General features: G+C 45.8%; 1 protein-coding gene and 1 pseudogene across 2 annotated transcripts in view; both read left to right on the top strand.

Annotated features, from left to right (window-relative positions):
- The window catches only part of LOC144126324 (uncharacterized), an 80,576-nt pseudogene extending 59,897 nt beyond the window's left edge, over positions 1-20,679 (top strand).
- The window catches only part of LOC144124489 (uncharacterized), a 1,136,493-nt gene that overhangs the window by 240,228 nt on the left and 874,427 nt on the right, over positions 1-21,838 (top strand). The window lies entirely within an intron of this gene.

Here is a 21,838-nt window from a genome sequence, read left to right as displayed (position 1 = left end):
TACAACGTCAAGATATGCAATGCGGGAAGGTGCGCAATCCAAAAAGGTCGCAACAGGACACATGTTCGCCGTCACTGCCGCGCCAAAAATGCAGATTCCTTATATTAGTGAATGGAGAGACCGCTGATGCAATCACCTCCATTTCTTCTGATATGAAAGCCTTCTGACACTTCTCACATTAACTGATTCCAGTGAAGGAATATGAAAGAATAAAAATCTTCGTCCTATGCAACAAAATTTTTCTTTCAACCTTTCAACTACTCTGAACGTAAAAGCGCAAAGACACAAGGACACAGACTAAGGCAGACAACACGAGCGCTTACTTCCGACTGATTTTATTTCATGCAAGAAGCGAAATTTATACTCTTGATAAGTGTCTGCACATGTTTACAGGGCAATTAACACAGAGTTATAACTGATACCAGTTATCATGTAACACAAATGAAAGATGTCAGATATGCCATCTCTTTTTGTGACAGCAGAATTGATGGAGCACTTATGCAATCATCCCCAGCTCGCGCTATCTCCAAAGCTTCAACAATTTCTCGGATAATTTGGCATTTGTGCACGTAAAGGACTTTGCACTTGTGAAAGAGAGGACGACAACCCTCTTTACTTTTTCTTTTGCACTTTAAACAATGAATGCTCATGTGCCCCCCTTTTTTGTTGTTCACAACGTAGTCATGCTCGCTCAACTGCTCGTTCAGGCATCGTCCCGTTTGGCCTATATAGTATTTTCTACATGATAAGGGCACTTAATAAACAGCACCTTCTTTGCATCTCACAAACTGCTTTTGATGCCTGATTATGCAACCAGTTTTTCTTTGGTTTCCTGAAGTACTTTGCTTACATAATGACATCAGCTTATTTGGGGCAGAGAACACCACGTCAACGTTTACCCTGTTACCAATTTTTTTGAGATTGTGTGAAACCTTGTGTTTATAAGGAATGACTGCAAATATCTTACTGGCCTTTGTCTCCTCCGGCTCGTCCTGGCACTTGGCTTCCCATTTTTTTCTTTTTGACAAGTCCTTCCGCCACAGAAACCAGCAGGTGTAACGGATAACCCACATCTTGCAATTTGTTGGACTGCAGGAGAAGGCTTTCTTCGATTGCATGTTCACAAGACTTCTTTATACAGTTAAGAAACCCTAAACGAGCTATGTTTCTTTTTATAAGCTTTGAGTGCGCGGACTGAAGGGTAAGGGCATTTTTCCATCCAGTCCAGTTTTTGATCCAGTCCTCTGTTGAGTTTTTCTGTTAGTCACACTGTAAAACTGCTTTTACACTGTTTCTACCACTGCTGGCAAAAGAGGAAAAGGGAAGAATCCTGTTTTCTGTCTCGACTTGTATTTTACTCAGCTCTGCTTTTAGAGGGTATGAGCTTACGACACGGTCGTTTAACCAGATAAGACTGCGAAAAATAAATTGCCATGACTTCTTTCAATATTCTAAAAATATGAGCTCACCATATGGTCCTGTTTAAAGGAGCACTAAAGAGGATTCTGAGCTCACCTTTTTATGATGGGAACTCGATCAACACGCTGCAAGCTTTCTTAGAAAATTGAATTGTCCTGTGGAGCTGATTTTCATCTTACATCTGATGAAACGTCCAGTTTCCCACCTTTTTTGTTTCTTTAACTGACCAAGAGTAGGAGTCAACCAATTTGAGGAGTGCCTTACAGTCAGTCACATGGCGTCTTGCTACTTGCCATCGGCGCTGTGATACGTAGTAATACGTGAAATGATTTGTGAAAACAAACAGTCCACGGAGATTTTTATTTCTGTGGGCCTAATTGGAAGCTATGCTGTCTGCAACTAAAACTATTCGTAGAAACCTGAAAGCAAAGCAAAAGCAAGGGCTGCCACGAGACTGGCTGAAGGCACTCCCGGCGCTAGTTTACTCCTCCTACGCTCAGAGGTCAGTTAAAAAAAATGGGGGAGCTAGGACATCTAATCCAATTTAACAGAGAAATTGGCTGCACAAGACCATAATTCGAAGTTTCCAAGAATGCTCGGAGCATGTAGATAGAGTTTTCACGGTAAAAGTACGAGCTCAGAATCTCTTTACTACACATTTAAAGAACTGCGTTGCATCTAAACTTTTCAGACACGCCTTGCGGCACTTCCAAAGCACAGTGAATGTGAATAAATACTGAGACTTTAGGAACAATCAAGCGAACTTGGCATCATTTAATTTAACAAACCATAAAACCAGTAAAATATCATTTACACATCTCACCATTGTTAAAATCTGGACATCACATTAGGCAATTGCTAGCTCTTTTGTGAATGCTGCTATAATCGGATACATATCAAGAGAGAAGCACGAGATACCATTCAAAGGAGGCCCTCCAGCCGATGACGTCGAACGATTTTCCTTACGCCATGGTTAATTTGCTTTCGTCTGGCTCCCCCTACGATGCCACCCTAGCAGGACTAAGGGGATTAGCCACATTTTGAGAATAAGTCCTCGCCATTGGCTGGGTGCCATATTTTGAGGGGAATTTGCTGCTTTGTTTTTGAATTTTACCCAAATATATAAAATTTTCACGAAAGTTGTTACACCCGACCAAAAACCAAATCGTCAATCTTGCACAATCACAGGCTTTGAAATCTCATCATTTTTTCCCATTCACTATTCACCACTTTAGAAATTCCACAAGACGAGTATCTCAGGGGTTTAGATTCAAGCTAGTCACTTGAATGCGACGTGTTACACTGATACGCCTAGAATAGCGACTGAAAGAGCGCATATTTATTTTCCGCATCCTTAACCTGTTGCACGGGTAAGGAACCTTCCTCCTGTAATTCAGCTGTCGTCAGCACCTAACAACTTCAGACAGAGCCAAGTAACATACAAGTCGAGAGCCTTCAAAAAGCAGGCTTCCCTTACCGCCTTTGCAGGCAGTGGCAAAAACAGAGCTGAAGGAGTGGTAGAAAGTTCTCAACAATGTGAAAGAGACTGAACACATAACTAGATCAAGTATGTGGCACTACCAAAAATAGTACACAAAATTTCTCTTAGCCTCCAAAAAAGAGGTGGCAAAATATGTTGACCTAGTGTTTTCTTCAGCACCCCCCTCCACCCATATACTTATTAAAGGTCAAGTTAAATGTTTTTAATTCTGTCACTCCCCTTGCATTTTAGTTAAGGTTGTGATTACTTAAGGTGGAGATGCACATTTATGTCATTGCTTGCCAATTGACAGACTTAAGTGTTCAACCATCTTCGAATTCCTTAAAACCATCACAGTATATTACATTACTAAGGCAAATCTTATCCCAGCTTGTTTTTTACAAAAAAAAATTTCCATGCCAAGGCCGCCGTCTCAAGTTTCGAAACTCGTGTAACAATAAATAAATAATAAAGTCGAAAAAAGGTACAAAACAGCGATTTTTCAATTTTGATGTACTTTTATGTTCTCACAGTAATCATTACAACTACTTTCTAAGTTGCTTGGCAGACAAAGAAGCCAAAAAAATGTTTCAGCGATTAGAAACCATAAGCAGTCAGAAAAAAAAAATTTCTTAATTTAAGTAAAGTAGCTTTTTGTGCCATATTAAGATGTGAATTCATGTGAGGTGATACTAGTAAATATATGAAAGGTAGTAAGCTGCAAATTACCATTGAATGCAATTTATTCTGGAGAGTGATTGAACTAACTATTGTATTAAGCGGGAAAACAGTGTTGAAAGCTGAGCACTGATGCCAAACCTCAACGTTGCTCTGTGCCTGCTCTTTACTGCAGTGCTCACTAGAGCCGGTTGCAAACCATATATAAGCAGCGCTGCAAGATGCTCCAAATGGATGTTCCTATGTTTGTGGGTTGAAAGGCCTGGTGGCATGTTCATCCATGTTTCAACACTTGAAACAATTGGGTCACTGATTACGATGTAATTCTAGCATGCACACTTGAAGTACCACTGGCTGTTTTACACGTAGAGAGAAACTGTGAGTGCGACACCACCACGCTTTGCGAACCGCTGCTGCCAAGAGCCGGCTAGAACGGGCGCATATTTATTGTGAATTTACCTTTGCCATCAGTTCTCCCCAGCTGTCGGCAGCTGTGCTTTGCGAAGCACGGCAGCCATCCACTCCGTTTTCTCTTAAGTGGGAAAGAGCCTGTACATGAAGACGATGTGATGAAACACTACTGTTCTTTCCAAGGTGCTCTTTTAAACCACTCAGTGAGTTCAATTTGTTTTTCATGAATGACTTCAAGGAAGCAGAAGACAGCACCATCATTTCATAGTGCTTCTTGCATCTGCGCAATGAGGAGCGTGGCTGCTGTGGTCTTTGGTCTGCATCTCCAGTTACCACGAGGGTTGACTTGATGCTTCTGCTAAGTGGCCATTTAATTTTTATTTTTTGTAACCGTGCCATTGAGTAGACCTCTGTACTCCAGAAGCTGAAAGCATTCAATCCCAGCACACCACCTGCAACACTGCTTAAACCTACACTTGCAGCTGGCTCCAGCATGCACTGTACTGAGGAGCAGGCAGGGAGCAATACCACAGTAGGGCATTGATGCTGAACTTGCAAAATGATGCTTTTTAGAACAAAAAATACTCGAATTGAACTTGTGATAATAAATGCGACTGAATGGTATTGTGCAGCTTACTACCTTTCTTATGCTTACCAGGACCACATCACTATGCAACTGACAGCTGAATATGCCGCATAAAGCAACTGTTCTCCAATTTAGAATTTTTTTCTGGCACGGCTTAGGTTTTCTCATCGCTGAAACATTTTATAGACTGCTTTGCCATTCATACAACTTCTGAGAGACCATAAAATTTGGTAAATAGTTTCAAAAACGAATAGCTTTCCACCTTTTTCAGTTTAAAAATAACGAAACATGAAACAAATTAATTTCAATTTTTTTGTAAGTGAAAGCATAATGTCTAGTCTAAAAAAATTATAGTCATGCGTTTTTTATTAAGCCAAATGAAAAGTGATAGTGCATGCATGTGGTACTTCAGATATCTTTAGCACATTCACCTTTCCACTGTGCAGAAAACATATAAGATCATGCACCTGCATAGTGCTTCACATGTTTATGATGTGCATGAGTGCATGTCTGCGCGAGCGCATATTAAAAATAAAAAAAACACTTTGCAATTTCATAATGCCTGCTGCCAGCCCAAAGTTTCTGATTCGATGGTTGAATTGAGAAAGAAGCTGCTTCACCAGCCGCATAGCAAGCATACGCACCATGAATGTAGTTCTGAGCTTTGCGGTTCTGATCTTGCTGTGTACAATGGCTGTACACAGCCAGAGTGCACAGAATGCCCAGCGAAAGTTTCAGCGCTGATGTTTGCAGCTAACCTTTCTTTCAGTTATCGCTTTTGTGCTGTTTTAACTACGAGACGCTTCGCACTGTCGGCTATGCTCGCCATGCTGCCTTCTTCGCATTTCGACGGTAATGGCCCCATATGCGCGATATAGCGTTCCTCCAGAAACCTCACGAGTACGCCACTCGCTATCACGGCTCAAATCTACAATGGGCGTTACCACGTATTTCTCGGTTTTCTTACACGTATACCTATAAGTGTTGTTTTCTAGTTAAGATGACATAAGTGCTTTCAAGGGATCCTACCTTACCAGTCTAGCCTGACTTAGTACTTCCCTTTAGTGCCCCTTAAAGATGAGGCCACAGCACAATTTTTTTTGGCAAAAACAAGCTCGGATAATGATTCTTCTATTAATAGAGTAAACTATATGCATTTTTTAAAGGAAATCGAAGATGCTCGAACAAAATCTCGGTCAGATGGCTTGGAATGACCCAATTTCAAGTTTACAAACTAAAATACACCATCACAAAGTTATTCAGTCTTGTCACATGTCACCTGCACAAAAAAACATGCACTGGCGTCTCATCAACCGGTGTCTGCTGAAATTGCTATTTTTGTGTTGTGTACCCACATATCTCATCCAATCCACTAGATACAACATGATATGTGATCACACTTATCAGTTGTGTTATAGGCAGCACCTTTCCCACATAATGATGTATGAAGTCTTCAGCATACTTTTCTGTGAATACATCTCAGTGAAGTGATAAGGAAAGGCAGCTGCTCTACAACCCAAGAATGCATAAATGATCATGCACCACAGGTCTTTTCTCCTCCAACTGCACCAACAACCCAAACCGACATTAAAAACTTTAGGTGCTCTTTGAATGACACGAGAAAGTTTTACTGGCAGAAATGAAACAGTTATGGTATTAGTGTGGCCACACCTGGATGCGCAAGTAAAGCAGTCAGACCCAATGACACGGCACAGATGTGCAACAAGCAGGTAGTGATATTCTTGCTCTCTGCAGTAAAAAAATGAGATAATAACGTCATCATCAGAATCATAAGCATTCAAAGCAAATAAAAAAAACTATAGACACAATACCACATGCAAAATGGTTTTGGGGCGGTTCGTTCAGCATTTTCCAAAACAGCGCTCGAAGATATAGACAGAAGGATGAGAAGCACTACACACATTGCACTGAATTAACAGAAGAATTTTATTCATTAAGCATTACAATATACACAGTGCAGAAAAAAGAGCCAACAATCAGTCCCGTCATATGCTCCATCATTATTCTCATCTTTCCCCTTTTAGAAATACCCTTTGTTTCACTAGAAGCGATAGCAATGCACTGCTCACGCATGTGTCTTTATAATCAAAGATTATATGCAATACAGTGATAGTTGACTGAAACCGAGATGAAAAGGCACAGGAAATTATTGAGCATAAAACAATGTTTGATTATAAAGACACATGCATAAGTAGCGCCTCCCTATCAATACTAGCAGAAGAGGCATTTTTGGAAGAGGGAAGATGAAGGTGACGATGGAAACGTGAAAGGACTGATTTTTGACTTTTATCGGCATTGAACATATAGAAATGCTTCATGAATAAAATTTAGTTGCCAGTTCAACATAGCGTGTGCATCATCATTCTGTCCACATCTTCCAGCATTGCTCAGAATAATATATACCAGAGCTGAAGTACATCCAGCACTTGAGGCTTTCCTCTTGGGTTGGCCCATACAAAATAAAAAAAACTCCAGCTTTTTTTTTGCTTTTCATCACAACATTCAACACACTGACCGCTCTCGCTACGCCAGGTAGCCTGCAGACTGTCTTTCACCTTTTATAAGGTGCAAGCTGCACGCATGTCTAACCATGGCCGGTATCGAGGCGAACGTGTGCTCTATTTCTTACGGCCTTTGCAAAGGCGCCTGTTTCTGCCTCTTGCCACATTGCGGTGGGGTCGCCACTGCCCCACCGCTGCATCCGCCATTCACGCGGGAGGAGAAGGTGCGTTCGCTCTCAGTTTGGTCCACGTCATTGGTAGCCATCAGGCCCGTATGTTTCATCCTTTGCACTGTATGCAAATACTGTGAATCAGACCCCTTTCCTTTGTTTTGCCATGTGAGAAATCTGAAACGAATTAATGTTTGTCCATGCTTGTCTTCAGTCCGACTGTGCATGATAGCATGTATTCTTCAAGCACAAATGTCAGCCGTTCTACACTTTACATTTCACAAAAAATCAAGACTCTCAGCCTTTGTAGTTCGTCTTCTGGCAGGTCTGCATCAGTGTGCAGAATGATGCGCCATGTGGAGCATTAGCATGGCAATTTTCAGTGTAAAGAATTCTGCAGCATTAATATAGCTCCTGAAATTTCAACCACAGCTGCTTTAGCTTTGCAAAACAGTGGCATTAGCAAGAATTCATGCTGCACCTAAGCAAAGTGCATCATATAATTTGTGAATGGAATGGGCACTGAAAAACCCCAACACTGGCCACAGGAGCGCGGTGAATTGACAGCACGTTGCCCACACGTAACGTCCAAAAGGCATAGATCTGCTCCTCTTGGAAAGGCATTTTGAAGTTTGCCGGTTTCTCACGACCGTCCATTTCCCCAGATGACAATGCATAAATTAGTTGTTGAAAATTACTGCCAGCACGAGCTAACTGCCAGCATGTGAAAGTTCGGAACGGCGCTTTGAATAAAATCAGCCTTCGCTAGCGAACAGACTTATCTCAGAGGCAATGACAGCCAGTGTGACACAGTGTATTTTCTTGCATTTGTACAGCCTCCTCATCGCTTTTGATAAACCTCCCAAGAACATGAACTTTCCTCTTATCATTAAGGAAACAAAGATACACCCAAAAAGATTATTCTTCTCAACCTTGCGTAGGTAAATTAAAGCACACTGCAATGTTTTATTCTAGTTGGCTTAGTTTAAGATGTAAGGAGCTGTAAATTAAAGTTTGTGATGCTGACATGGTAATAATATCTGAATTTAAAAAAAATAGAGGGCAGTGAACATTCAACCGCACGCACGGCTGGCCATAATCTCAGCCCTTCTTTTATAAAAATGTTTAAATGAAATATTTTATTGGTCGCTTCTTCAAGGTATGCTGCAAATTAAATGTATACTTCGACAGCAAAATAGGGCGCTCTTTATTATTGCTTAAACAATTCATCGGATATAATTTCTGAAATTGCAATACTCAGTACGCGCCACTACCTGTGCCAGCACACACAACTTGTACTGTTGCTTTCTGGTGACGTTAGGCAGACAAGAATGCCTACAAGCAAACTTGCGCTTAACCCGAAAACTGCTCATTCGAAAAACTCATGTCCTCAAACATCTAGCAGTTCGGCGGCAGCAATAACACCAACATTATAGTTTTTCCTGATACTTGCTAACACATTAGTCATTAGTATTCCTTCGAGGTATCGATACAAGTCTCTCATTTAAGGAAGTTGGGAGCTATATGGGGGTAAAACAATTCAAGACACGTGAAAACTGATATCATCGTAATTAAGTATTATATACATTGCCCCGCAATATTTATTTGAAAGTCAAATGTTAGTGTACGTGAGTCTGACTACGCTCTACAAATATCGTCTCAAGCCAGCAGCCAATAATGGCGGTACAGAATTTACCACTCGCATGTTTCGGACACTTTTGCCCCCGATAATACATTTTTATGAGGTGAGCTAAAACTCACTATCTGAGTTTTCCTTCTCTTCTCCTTAGCATTAAGCATAATTTAATCATGGACCATGAGACGTGCAAGAAAATTATCAGAGTACTTCCTTCTGGATGAGGAATGAGTGATTCCTGCTTTTAAATATTTTCACCGAGCACATTTTGTATGAATCTGTGCGCATGTGGGCTACACTGAAGACGTGCAGGCTCAGCATTCTGTGTTTTTTTTAAATTTCGGTGCTGCATTCACCATGAACCAGCGGCCTACAGCGCGAACCAAGTGAATGCCACCCACCACCGCAGATGCAAGCAGGGAGCAAGCGGTCGGGTCTTCACGCCTCTAGCAACAGCAGACGGAGTAACTTCTGGAGAAAAACTCCCATTGCTTCTGCGGTGATTGTAAAGGCTGCAGGAAAGCGTGAAGCGGTCCTCTTGACACCAGCTTGGCCTGATATGCATACAAATGGTAAATGTGCATTCAGAATGGTTCTAAATATCCAATGACATCGTTTTCAAGCTGTTTTGACCACACGTTTTGTAGAAGATTGGTGAACACATTTGCACCAATGACTTCGTTTCTTTAAAAAGACCTCAAATGCAATGCCTATGTTTTATCTACCTATAAGAACACTTGTAATATATTTGAAGATTCCTTCGAGGCAGTTTACTGATGGAAAAGGCTGAAACGGTCAACAATTTTTCCAAATTTATTTTCCCACCAGTGCGGGCTACATCAAACTGAACACCTGTAACCCTTTTTGCCGTACTTCATGTTTACCCCTCATGTAATAATACCCTGTAATTGGGCCTTTGAGTATGAATATATAAATAAACAAGCACATACCCATGCTTGTAAATACACACAGAACACCATGGGGACCATTACGAAAAGAGAAAAACATTCTGAGTGGTTTGTTTTATTGTTAGGTAGTAATGAGCACGTAAAATATGATATGTATTGTATCATATTCGTTTGCCGGCCCTTGAAGCAAAAGGAACGCGAATCCCCGAATCCTACAAAGGATTCAACATTTCTCATATACTGTAATGGCTGAAATGCAATTCGTTTATACCAGCATGATTATCCAATGTGTACTGAAATCCAAAAGCTTATTTAAATGCTGTTCTTAAACAAGCCATAAAATAACACTTTGTCGGAATTCGCGCGCTCCTTTCCTTCCATACAACTCACAAGTTTACTTTTACGAGGAGGCAAGATCCGTGCTGTAGGCTCCAAAGTGGATGCAGACGAGCCACATGCGACGAGCCACGATCCACCTGCGAACACTCGTTATTAGAGAGCATAGTGATATAAGAAATGAAAGAATGTGTCACAACATTGATTCCCCTCAGTTATGAATAGAGAAAAAGAGAAAACTAGGATATTTAACACAATCAGCTCCCCTAAAATTGCAGTCTGTCAACACAAGTACTTCTTTTATCATGACAACTGCCAAAACCTGTTAAAGCACCAAGTAAACCCCAGAAAAATAAAGGCAGCACACACAAAATGCGAGTATGTGTGAAAGGATTCAGCAGGCATTAATTACGCATTGTAGCACGCAACAGACGTGACGCCCTTTATATTCCAACCATGATGAAAATTTACAGGAGCAAAAAGACGCAGAAACACAAAAAGCTTGACAAATGAGTGTTCAATTTTTAACAGTGATTTGCAAATAGTAGACAGACTTGCGCTGAAGCTTATGCACATAATAAAAGCCTGTAAAGAGAAGCCCATTCCTGTATATTATGTCATTTCTTTTGTGAAAAGAACCACACATGAGAACTGAATGGATATGCTCCGAATTATAATGCATCTTTTCAGCTAATGATAAAGATTGCAAGCGAATAACTCGCCGAGTTGCACAATCGCAGCATTTGAAAGCTGGCCTGCAAGTACTCTCGTTGCCGCTTACTTTTGCACTGAGAAATTTTACATTGTGCTAAATAGGCGCACTAAAATTTCCATTCAACGGATTCGCAACAGGCACGCAGCATGTATTATAATCGGCGACAGCTTTCTGTGGCAGCGAAGCAGGAAATACGAGCGCGAAACGCCGGCTCTCACAAGCGCGCTGCACGCACGCGCTCACGAACCAACGACGCAAGCTTGTGAGCCGGCGGTGAGAGCTCGTAGCTTCCGCTGCATAGTCACTCCTTCAGAGGCAACTTCACGGAAAGCTGCGTCCGAGTCTAGACAGAATATTCTTACCTTTAAAACTCCGTTCGTGACGAAGTCACAGGCACCGAACCATTGGCGCAAGACCTGCTACACAATGAGCACATTCTATCACATAAGAAGCACATTAACAACGTCCATGCACTGCGATTTCAAAACTGAGACTGTGCACCGAATTCTTTGCGATTTCAAAACTGAGGCTGTGCACCGACTCGTTTGCGACGACCTAGAACAAAGGGGACACTGACTGGAAGAAGCTTCGTCGGCTGCCACTGACCCTGTTTGCCACGTACGGCGCGTTTACAGCGGTACGCGAACCTACACTCTTCTGTGGTTACATACGTGCACGAGCCACACTACAATGCAGGACGGTACTGCAGAAAACACTGAAAACCCGTCCTCGTTACACCCGCGCAAAGAGCGGCGCACGCTATAATAGACGGGAAAATAACATCGACGGTATAGTGACGGAGGTGACGAAGGCCTCTAGTGTTCCTGTATATGCTCCCTCAGGAAGCAGAGTTGCGCGACTGTTTTCCTCGCGCCGCTCTTGACGCCATTCGCTGAGCGGCCGTCACGTGATGCTGCTGACGACGGTTGTTCCATTTTGAAGTGCAGGAGCCGACTTTCCAGGTGCAACGCCGGTTCCTCGCCAGCCCTAGTACCCTCTCGACTGCTATCGTGATCGTACGCATCCGGTGCGGTCGGCTGCGGTGTGTTGCCGCCTTTACGTGCTCTACAGTTGTATATATTTTGATAGTGTGCAGTGACGGCGGCAGCCTCTAACTATGACGGGGTGCAGTGCGCCAAACTGCAAGAACTGTACCGAAAGCGACAAAGCGTTTTACGCAGTGAACAATCTTTGCCTAGGCTATTAAACTATTTTATATGTTAAGAATACCCTTAAGGTTCTACTGCAAAGGATGTTAACACTGCAGGAGAGGGGAACAAAAAAAGCATGAAATACTTCAAAGCAAAATTGGATATTGAGATAATTATTTTTCCTGGAGTAAAAGCATGGAGCAGTTCAAAACAAAGATATTTCAAAATGCAGTGAAGGTACATATAATTCAAATAGGTCAAGAGAAAACGCAATAGTGCTTAGGGAAAAACGAGCAAATAACAGCACCAGAAAGAGATACACATCACTTTTTGAGATCATTCGAAACTCGTATGCCACCATTCAGCTACAGTAACTTAAGGCAGGCTTCTCTAATTTTTGGATATTAAAGAAGTACGGCACGTGATGTGTTTGGCTTGAAAAGATGACCATGACATAGGAAAAATGCAATGGGGGGCTAGAAGTCAGAGCAACAAATGATACGTATATTTTTTGAAAGATAAGCGCGCGAGTTTGCGATATCCCTGCCTTTGGTTGGTTAGATTTACTTGCGTGCAAAATGCATTGCTTTAGACTGCCTGCATTCACATCGCATGCAGCGTGGTTTCACAAGCTTCGTGCAACATCTGCAGTCGCAACCCTATAGAATAATGTATTTCAATGTGGTTCTGCGGGGAGATGCATTACCGCACTTCTCTTCATCGCACAACTTACGTGGGTTTTTCATTTCCAAGCATTTCTGCCCCATTAATGTCCGTACTCCGAGCTATCGCTGTCATTCCGCGATCTTTCTTTTTTCTTTCATGCTGTATGATATTTTCGGAAAATCGGGTTGTTTTCCGACGTTTTTCTCAACGAAGTATGATGGGCTTAGCATCGATCTCTGAGCACTGATACAGTGAAAGGAAATAAGGATGCCCGCAATCAAGCGCCGTTTGTAAGCTTTTCAAAAAAAAAAACGAACTGCTCTACAACGCCAGCCCCGTCATGATCCCAGCGCCTGTGCGCTCGAGGAGCTGCTTTCCCGCACAGCTTGGAACAAAATGGCGGACCTTCGCGCAACTCTGCTCCCTGCGGCAGCATATACAGGAACACTAGGCCTCTGGCTGGCCTGGCCCCCTGCCGGACAAAAACTCGATGCTGAGTTTCAGTTTCGGTGTTTTGCGAAACGACTGGTATTTCTTCACGACGGGCACAGAGAAAGTGTACACACTTTTTCTGGTATTCTACCGCTTTGGAGGGCGAAAAATTGTCAGCAGCTACCAATATTGCTCGGAAAAGCTAATGATGCAACGATATTTTTAAACTTGGATGGCGGTTCAGAATTAATGCTTGAGGAAACAGTGTCTTGATAGATCCGCAACGCGCATCCACCGCTATGGGTTCCCCCATGCCCAGTATCGTTTGTTCTGTGCCCACATAACCTCCCAACATTTTCTGCTCCCAGCATCAAATGCGTTCACATGGCCACCATCGTGTCAGACATGCCCAGTTAGCTTCCCAACATATGTCCGGCATTGCCAGCACGTTCCAGTATGAGTCTTTCTTCCCGGCATGCCCGCTACTTTCGCGACCATGTCGATTATGAATGCCAGCTTAAATCATGCTGGTTTTTCCGATAGGGGCTAGCCCAACGTCAACAGGGACAAGATCGCATCATCGCTTATGCCAGCCGCCTACTTTCCGCCGCAGAGCAATATTACTCCACTACTGAGCGCGACTGTCTCGCCCTTGTCTGCTAAATTCCGCCCATGCCTGTTCGGCCGCCCATTCGCTGTTGTCACTGATCACCACACTCTCTGTAGGCTGTCTTCACTAAGAGATCCCACCGGTCGCCTTGGTCGCTAGGCTTTGCGCCTCCAAGAATATTCAAACTCTGTAGTGTGCAAGTCCGGTCGTCGCCACTAGGACGCTGACTGTTTATCCCGGTACCCTGTGAAGCCACCTGACATAGAACACGCTGAGACCCTGCCCTGCCTCTTCGCCATCACTTCTCTCACCGATATCGCCAACGAACAGAGCCACCACTCATCTTTACGCCCTATCTTTGATGGCCTCCGCTCTGCAAACCGATCTCCGTCTATGCAACTTTATGTGCTCCTTAATGATATTTTATATCGCCGCAATCTACGCACCGATGGTCCTCCATTGTTTCTCGTCATACCCTAACATCTACGCATCTACGCTCTTCTGTCCTTGAAGAATTGCACGACCTGCCGACAGCTGGCCACCTTGGCGTGTCCCCCACATACGCTCGAGTGCGGCACCGCTTCTTTTGGCCTGGCCTGTATCGTTCTGTCAAGTGTTACATTGCCGCTTGCGACCTGTGTCAACGTCGGAAAAGGCCCTCCGCTTTGCCTGCCGGTCTCCTACAACCCATCGACTTACCTATGGAACCTTTTCACCGTGTTGGCCTCGACCTTCTTGGCCCTTTTCCGACTTCCCTCTCCAGCAACAAGTGGATCGTTGTTGCAACTGATTATACGACTCGGTACGCCATCACGCGTGCCTTACCTTCCAGCTGCGCTACCGACGTCGCCGATTTTCTTCTCCAAAACGTCATTTTTCGCCATGGCGCCCCTCGTCAACTGCTCACCGACCGTGGTCGTTATTTTCTGTCCCGAGTGATTAATGACATTCTTCGTTCGTGTGCCACGCAGCACCAGCTCGCGACAGCTTACCATCCAAAAACCAACGGGCTTACGGAACGGTTCAACCGCATGCTCACGGGCATGTTAGCAATGTACGTCTCGCCAGACCACCGAGATTGGGACGCTGCCTTGCCTTATGTGACTTTTGGCATATACCTCTTCACGGCATGACACAACCGGCTTTTCCCCTTTCTACCTTTTGCTTGGTCGGCACCCCATCTTGCCTTTGGACACACTCATGCCGTCTTCTTCAGTCGCCACAACTGCTTGCGCTCAGGACGCCATCGCACAGGCCTCGCTGGCTCGCCAAATAGCCCGTAGTCGGCTCCATGCCTCACAAGCTTCCTAGAAGTCTGCCTACGACCGCCATCACCGGGCGGTCGAATATGAACCCGGATCACTCGTCCTCCTCTAGACGCCGTCACGCAGCGTCGGTCTCTCCGAGAAGCTCCTTTCTCACTTCCAGGGCCCTTACCGTGTGGTGCGCCGTGTCACCGACGGGAACTACGAAATTGCACCCTTTGCGTGCTCGCCATCGTCCTCCGGCCCCTCCACCGACGTCGTCCATGTCTGCCGCCTAAAACATCATATATAGGTCGCCACTCTACGCCGAGACGGCGTCTCATCAGCTGGGGATCCTGAAGCGGGAAGACGACTACGAGACTGAGCGAATGAACGGGTGGACGAAGACGACAACAAAGTTCTGACTGTGTTCTGAGTGCCGCTCGTAGCTGTTCCTTCGCTGGTGTACATAGCTGTAAATATATTCTTCCCGCAACAATATATATACCCTTTTGATTTTCTAATACATTTTAATATCTTCATATTAATTTTCTGTTTTTTTTTTGTCCCCGTGCTTAAATTGCCATATGCGCGGCGGTCGAATTTCGATGGAGGCGAAATTCTAGAGGCCCGTGTACTGTGCGTTGTCAGTGCGCGTTAAAGAACACCAGGTGATCGAAATTTCTGGAGCCCTTTACTATGGCGTCTCTCATAGCCTGAGTCGCTTTGGGACGTTAAACACCCTAAAAAAATAAATTGCCATACGAATGCTTTCTAAGTATGCTAGGGGTACTATTTTGTACACTCTTGCAAATGAAATGCATCAAAAATGCATTTTCTGGCCGCTAAGTATACTAATTATAAGCTAAAGATATTCAAAAAATACACAATAGGTAGATCAAATTATACAAAAATATACAATTAAAGATATGCTAAAAATACACATTAACTACATTACCGCAGCCGTGGCCTAGGGGGTAGGGCGCCCGTCTCGGCTGCGGGAGGTGGTCGGTTCGAGACCCACCGCCGGACACCCACCGGTAAAAATGGGTACAAGTGTCCCCCGCCCTGGCGCCCGGCTTTCATTAGGGGTGTTCGCTTGGGAGAAGCTCCGTAAACCCCGCTGCGCCCCTCGCGGGCGAAGCCCCAGTGTCGGACATCCTTGGTGCCTGCTAAAGGTGGTGTCACTGTCAACGTGGATTCATCACCTGCAGCAGCAGTTATAAAAAAGGGCCACAAATGGGCTTCTACCGCACGAGGCGGATTTAAGGTTGATGACGGGGGAACTTATCGCTGATCCATCAGAGCAACTGTGGTCAAGACCCCTTTCCCAAGCATCTCACCCAGAAGAGCCGAGCACCAGGCCGGGGGAAATCTTGTACCCATTAAAAACCGGTGGGTACCCGGCGGCAATGGGGATCGAACCCAGCACTTCCCGAATGCGAGGCGGATGTTCTACCACAAGGCCACCGCTTCGGTGGCTGGAAAGAATGATAAGAAAAGAGCACGGGCCTGCCCACTGGCTGAAGCTACGAGAGCAAAGAGAGAAAGGAAAGATGCGCGTGCGCTATTTTAACCCGGGCCGATCCCAGAGACAGTGCAATACCAGGCCAGCCCATGCCGGAGTGCTTCAAGCACTCCGCCGCTTCCAAAAAATTATTGTGGATTAGCTAAACTAATCCAGTATATACACAGCGAAAGATGTCGGTGTTCTCTGTGTTCATTGGCGTTGGCGTTGACAATGTTCTAGACGGCGATGGCTTTGAGCAAAGGAAGGGCGCATAACTGGCTCCCTGGATATGCGGACGACTCATTCGTGCTTTGATACATGCGGCGGTGGTGAGAGTGTATCCGATAAGCCAACTGTAGCATGACTGCGCACCATAAATGCGCCGATACTCTCGGCGCACGGTCCTGCGCCTGTATAATCAAAAGCTTGAATAAAGGAGTCGTTCTTGTTCCGGCCATCATGCTGTTGCGTCGTCCTTGCTAGTTACATGGTGCCAGAAGTAGCCGCCGCGGACCGAAGCCCAGCAGTAACGGCGCGGAATCGACCTACTGAAGATGCCGGAGCCTTTGCGTCTATCAGGCAACCTATCGGAAAATTGGCAGCGCTTCAAGCAAAGGTTCTAGCTGTATCTGCAAGCAACGGCAGTAGAGAAGACTCCGAAAAGTGATGCTTCAAAAGCTGCACTCTTGCTGAGCTTTGCCGGAGACGAAGCGCTCGACATCTTCAAAAATTTCCAGTACGCCCTGTTGAAAGCAAGGAAAGCTACGGAACTGTGGTGCAGAAGTTCGACGCGTATTTCTCCCAGCTGAGCAACGAAATTCATTAACAGTATTTATTTCGTACAAGGAGTCAGGGGGAGAAGGAACCTTTCGAGAAAATCGTGCGCGACTTAGAGACAGGCAACCGAGTGCAATTTTGGGGATCAGCACGATTCACTGATTAGAGACCAAATTGTGTCTCGTACAAATAACTCAAAGCTTCGTGAAAGAATGCTCGCCGAGAAAGACCTAACGCTACTAAAAGCTGAAGAATTGTGCAAGGCTGCAGAATCGGCGGTACTAAGGAGCCAAGTTTGGAATAAGTCGGAAGACTGCGTTGACAGTGTTTCAAGTCGCACAGTATCAACGAAAAAACAGCAGCAACGCGATGAAAAGCTGTGTCGCGATAAACAAGAGTTCTGCTGCAGGAAATGCAACCGTAAACATAGGCCTAAACAGTGTTCAGCGTTCGGTAAGATATGTCATTCTTGCAAGTTGTTGCTGGAAGTCGACCGCCGTCAGTGAAGTAGGTAAAGTTGACGATAATGACTTTGAAACTCTTGAAATAAGCTCCCAAGATGGTCACATGAAGGACTGGACAGTTAAAGCACGTGTAAGTGGCCTTGAAGGTACTTTCAAGGTGTACACAGGTTCGCAGGCAAGCTTGCGACCGTATTCAATATACCATAAGCTTCGAAGCAAAGAATCATTGCAACGTACCTGCTCAGTGCTCCGAGCACACAAAGGGGGGGTAAGTTCAAGCTACGGAACAACGTCACAGAAAGTGCCCGTTGGAGCCACCGAGATTACCACCACATTTTTCGTCGTAAAGAGTTGGCGTCAAGCCATCCTAGGACTCGATGCCAGTGAGGCGCTCGGGTTGCTTCAGTGCTCGGCGGACACTGTGAATGCTTTCCCTGAGTATGAACTTTTGAAAGATTTCAGGCACGTCTTCCAAGGGTTGGGCTGCTTGAAGATTCCGTACAGCATGGTCCTGGAACCAGGCGCGGTTCCAGTCGTTCAGCCGGCCCGTAAGGTTCGACTGACACTGCAGGAACCTCTGGAGAAAGAACTCCAGCGGATCACGCGCGCGGGAATCATCGTCAGAGAAAGTGAGCCCACAGACCTCTATTAGCTGTGTGTATGCAAACGACGGATTCCATCAGGTGCCCCTGGACGAGAAAACTCCCAAGATCTGTACGTTCGCGTCACCTTTCGGCAGATACCGCTTCTTAAGGCTACCGTTTGGTATCTCGTCCGCACCTGAGGTGTTTCAGCAGGCGCTTTGTCATATCTTTTTGGTTACAGGCGCGAAAACAGACACAACACCAGATAGAAAGACGGGACGGAGCGCCTTGGAAGCACGACTAACAGCTTTGTCAGATATTTGATGGTCTACCTGGCGTGCTTATTTATATAGACGATATCCTGGTCTGGGGCTCAACCAAGGAAGAGCACGATAAGCGCCTGGTAGCTGTGTTGAAAGCTGCTGAAACAGCTGGGTTAACGTTAAATCCTCAGAAGTGCAAGTTCGGCGTAAGAGAGCTACGCTTTCTGGGTGATATCATAGGCGAGAAAGGCATATCGCCAAACCCAGGGCTTGTTAGAACTTTGGTTCAAATGCCGGTGCCAACATGCAAGGCCAATGTTCACCGTATGCTTGGAGTGCTGAACAACTTCGGCAAGTTTGTGCCGCAGCTATCTGAAAGAACGGCGTTATTAAGAACTCTTATCAAACCTGGCACGTGTTAGCGATCTTCGCCCGTGTTAGCGATCTTCGACCCGCGAAGGGAAACAGTTATCTTGCGACGCATCGCAGAACAGTGTCGGCGCCGCTCTTTTGCAGTGCCACAACAACGATTGGCGGCCCGTAGCTTACGCATCCAGAGTCCTCACTGAAAGAGAAAATTGTTATGCTCAGATAGAAAAACAGGCCCTAGCAATTTGCTTCAGATGCGAAAAATTTCACCAGTTCGTCTATGGGCGGAAAGTGACCATCGAAACGAACCACAAGCCACTTTTAGCAATTACTCAAAAGGAAGTCGGTGACATGCGGCCTCGTCTTCAACGATTTTTTTTAGATTGCTCAAGTGTGATTTTGCCTTGTAGTATATTCCTGGGAAGCACCTTGTGCTTGCTGATATGCTGTCCCGGTCGACTGCTGACAACCAAGGCAAGGCTGGTACCACGGACGACGTCGAAGTTCACGCAGTCCAGCTACTAGGCAGCAGAGTCACGGCAGAAACGCAGAAAGAACTGCAGGCGACAACTGCTCGTGACTGCTACCTGCAGTCTGTAAACACTAGTTGGTCGTTGGGGCTACCGGTACAAGGTGACCTCAAGCCTTTTGAAAAAGCAAGAACTCTCATTTGACAACGGAATACTTTTAAAGGAATCGAAAGTGGTTATTCCGAAAAGCATGCGTCAAAGAATGCTGCAAATAATTTATGCAGGTCATCTCGGCATGCAAAAATGTAAGGAAAAGCCGTACGCATACAAACAGCCGCAGGAACCGCTTCAAATGCGACCCGTGCCAGGTTGTGCATAGTATAGAGTTGGCGCTGACATTTTTTCGTTTGCGGGAGACTCGCACATAGTTGTTTTTGATGCCTTATCAAACTTTGCAGAAGTCCATAAACTGCCAGACACATCGGCGCGATCAAACAATGCAGCCCTCAGTGCTGTCTTTGCCAGATTTGGCGTGCCAGTAAAGTATGTACTGATAATGGTCCGCAATTTGTTAGCTATGAATTTGCTGTATTTTCAAGGAATTTTGACTTCACACACATTACATCCAGCCCTCGTTATCCGCAGTCTAACGGGCTTGCGGAAAAAGGTGCGCAGATTGTGAAGCGCATCTTGAAGTAAACTGCAGACTCGGGGGATGATTTCTGGTTGGGCCTGCTGGCTTACCGCACTACCCCACTGTAGGACGGGCGATCCCTTGGTGAACTCCTGCAAGGAAGGCGCCTTCGCGCCAACCTCCCGGACTTCAGTGCTGTGACTGCGACCGGCGTCAATAAGCACAGTCAAAAACAAGCCGGAAGGCCTTTGCCTCCCCTCCAAAAGGGTACCATCGTGAGGCTCAGAGATACTGCATGGTCCTGGAAAGCCAAAGTGATGGGTATGCCCTACCCAAGATCGTACCTGGTAAAAACGGGGCACCTGAAGCTCCTCAGGCGCAACCGTCGTCACCTACTGCAAACCGGCGAACGGCTCGTAGAGGCAAGCGATGACTGCACCAATACCGCTCCTGCGGACAACGACGTTGGCTACCATTCAACAGCGACAGCTCCAACCTCGCAAACAGTCACGCGTCAACCATCGACAGCCAGCGACCTTGCGACCACGGTTATACCACAGCCAGCTTTGAGAAGGTCGACCCGAACCGTGAAGCCACTGCAACGTCTTCAGTATGACGAACGTTTTAATTACGTGTCTGTATAATCCTTACGTGTGGTGCGGTGAACTTTCAACAAGTATTAGGAAGGTGTACAATTATAATAATTTACTTGTTAGCGGAAAGGGATGTATCCTATAAAGCCCGGGATACATGCGACGTTTTTTTTCCGACGATGTTCGCGCGGCAGAAAACGTCGGGGCGGCGCGACGGCCGGCCGGAGATACATGGAGCGAATAGGCGGCAGTCCGCCGCCACGTATCTCTCAGCGCGAAAGGAATGTGATCAACAAGTGGCAAATACCATTTAGCGAGGAGCTCTTTGAAAGCAGTGACGCTGACTCCTCGTTCAGAATAACGAAACTGTTCATTTAGACACCACTGTACTGATTGCAGCACGCGTGCATAGATAGCTACAAGGTTTTGCGTGCCCGAATGCATGCGGTCGCGTACCTTTCGACGCCCGCTCAGCCGTGGCTACCATCGGCTGTGATGTTCTTCGGTACTTTCGCTTCAGGGAGGAAAAGCGGGCATTTCGATTTGGTCGTTTTCTCCAAAAAAAGTGACATTTCCTGTCTCGTGAAGCGTTTATTTCCACGATAAGAACATTTCCGTGCAATAAACACAGCAGTGCACGTCGGCCATGGCGGCCATGTTGGCGGCGGCGGCGGCCAAACCGGAAGAGCGGGCTTTCTGCGCTGCTATTGGCTTGCTCCGGCTGCCGCTTCCGGTCTCGCCGGACTCCGCGCGTCGATATCTGGCGGGGCCAGATCGGCGGCGGCGGGCGTTTTTTTCGAGGCCGGACGTCAAATGCGCGCCGTCGGGCGAAAATCGCCCAAACAATGCTCCATGTATCCCGGGCTTTAGGCAACTGTAGCATGACTGCGCACCCTAAATGCGCAGATACTCTCGGCGCCCGGCCCCGCGCCTATATATTCAAATGCATGAATAAAGCAATCGTTCTTCTTGTTCCGGCCATCATGCTGTTGCGCCGTCCTTGCTAGTTAGAAGGGAGAGATGTGGCCTGAATGCATTAGCGCTACAGCGTTGCGGCTGAGCCCCGCCGCGGTGGCTCAGTGATTAGGGCGCTCGACTACTGATCCGGAGTTCCCGGGTTCGAACGCGACCGCGGCGGCTGCGTTGTTATGGAGGAAAAACGCTAAGGCGCCCGTGTGCTGTGCGATGTCAGTGCACGTTAAATATCCCC

Source organism: Amblyomma americanum, chromosome 3 (genome assembly GCF_052857255.1).
Source record: "Amblyomma americanum isolate KBUSLIRL-KWMA chromosome 3, ASM5285725v1, whole genome shotgun sequence".
Taxonomy (NCBI): domain Eukaryota; kingdom Metazoa; phylum Arthropoda; class Arachnida; order Ixodida; family Ixodidae; genus Amblyomma; species Amblyomma americanum.
Note: the sequence above shows the minus strand (reverse complement) of the source record. Positions and strands in the feature narration are given on the sequence as shown.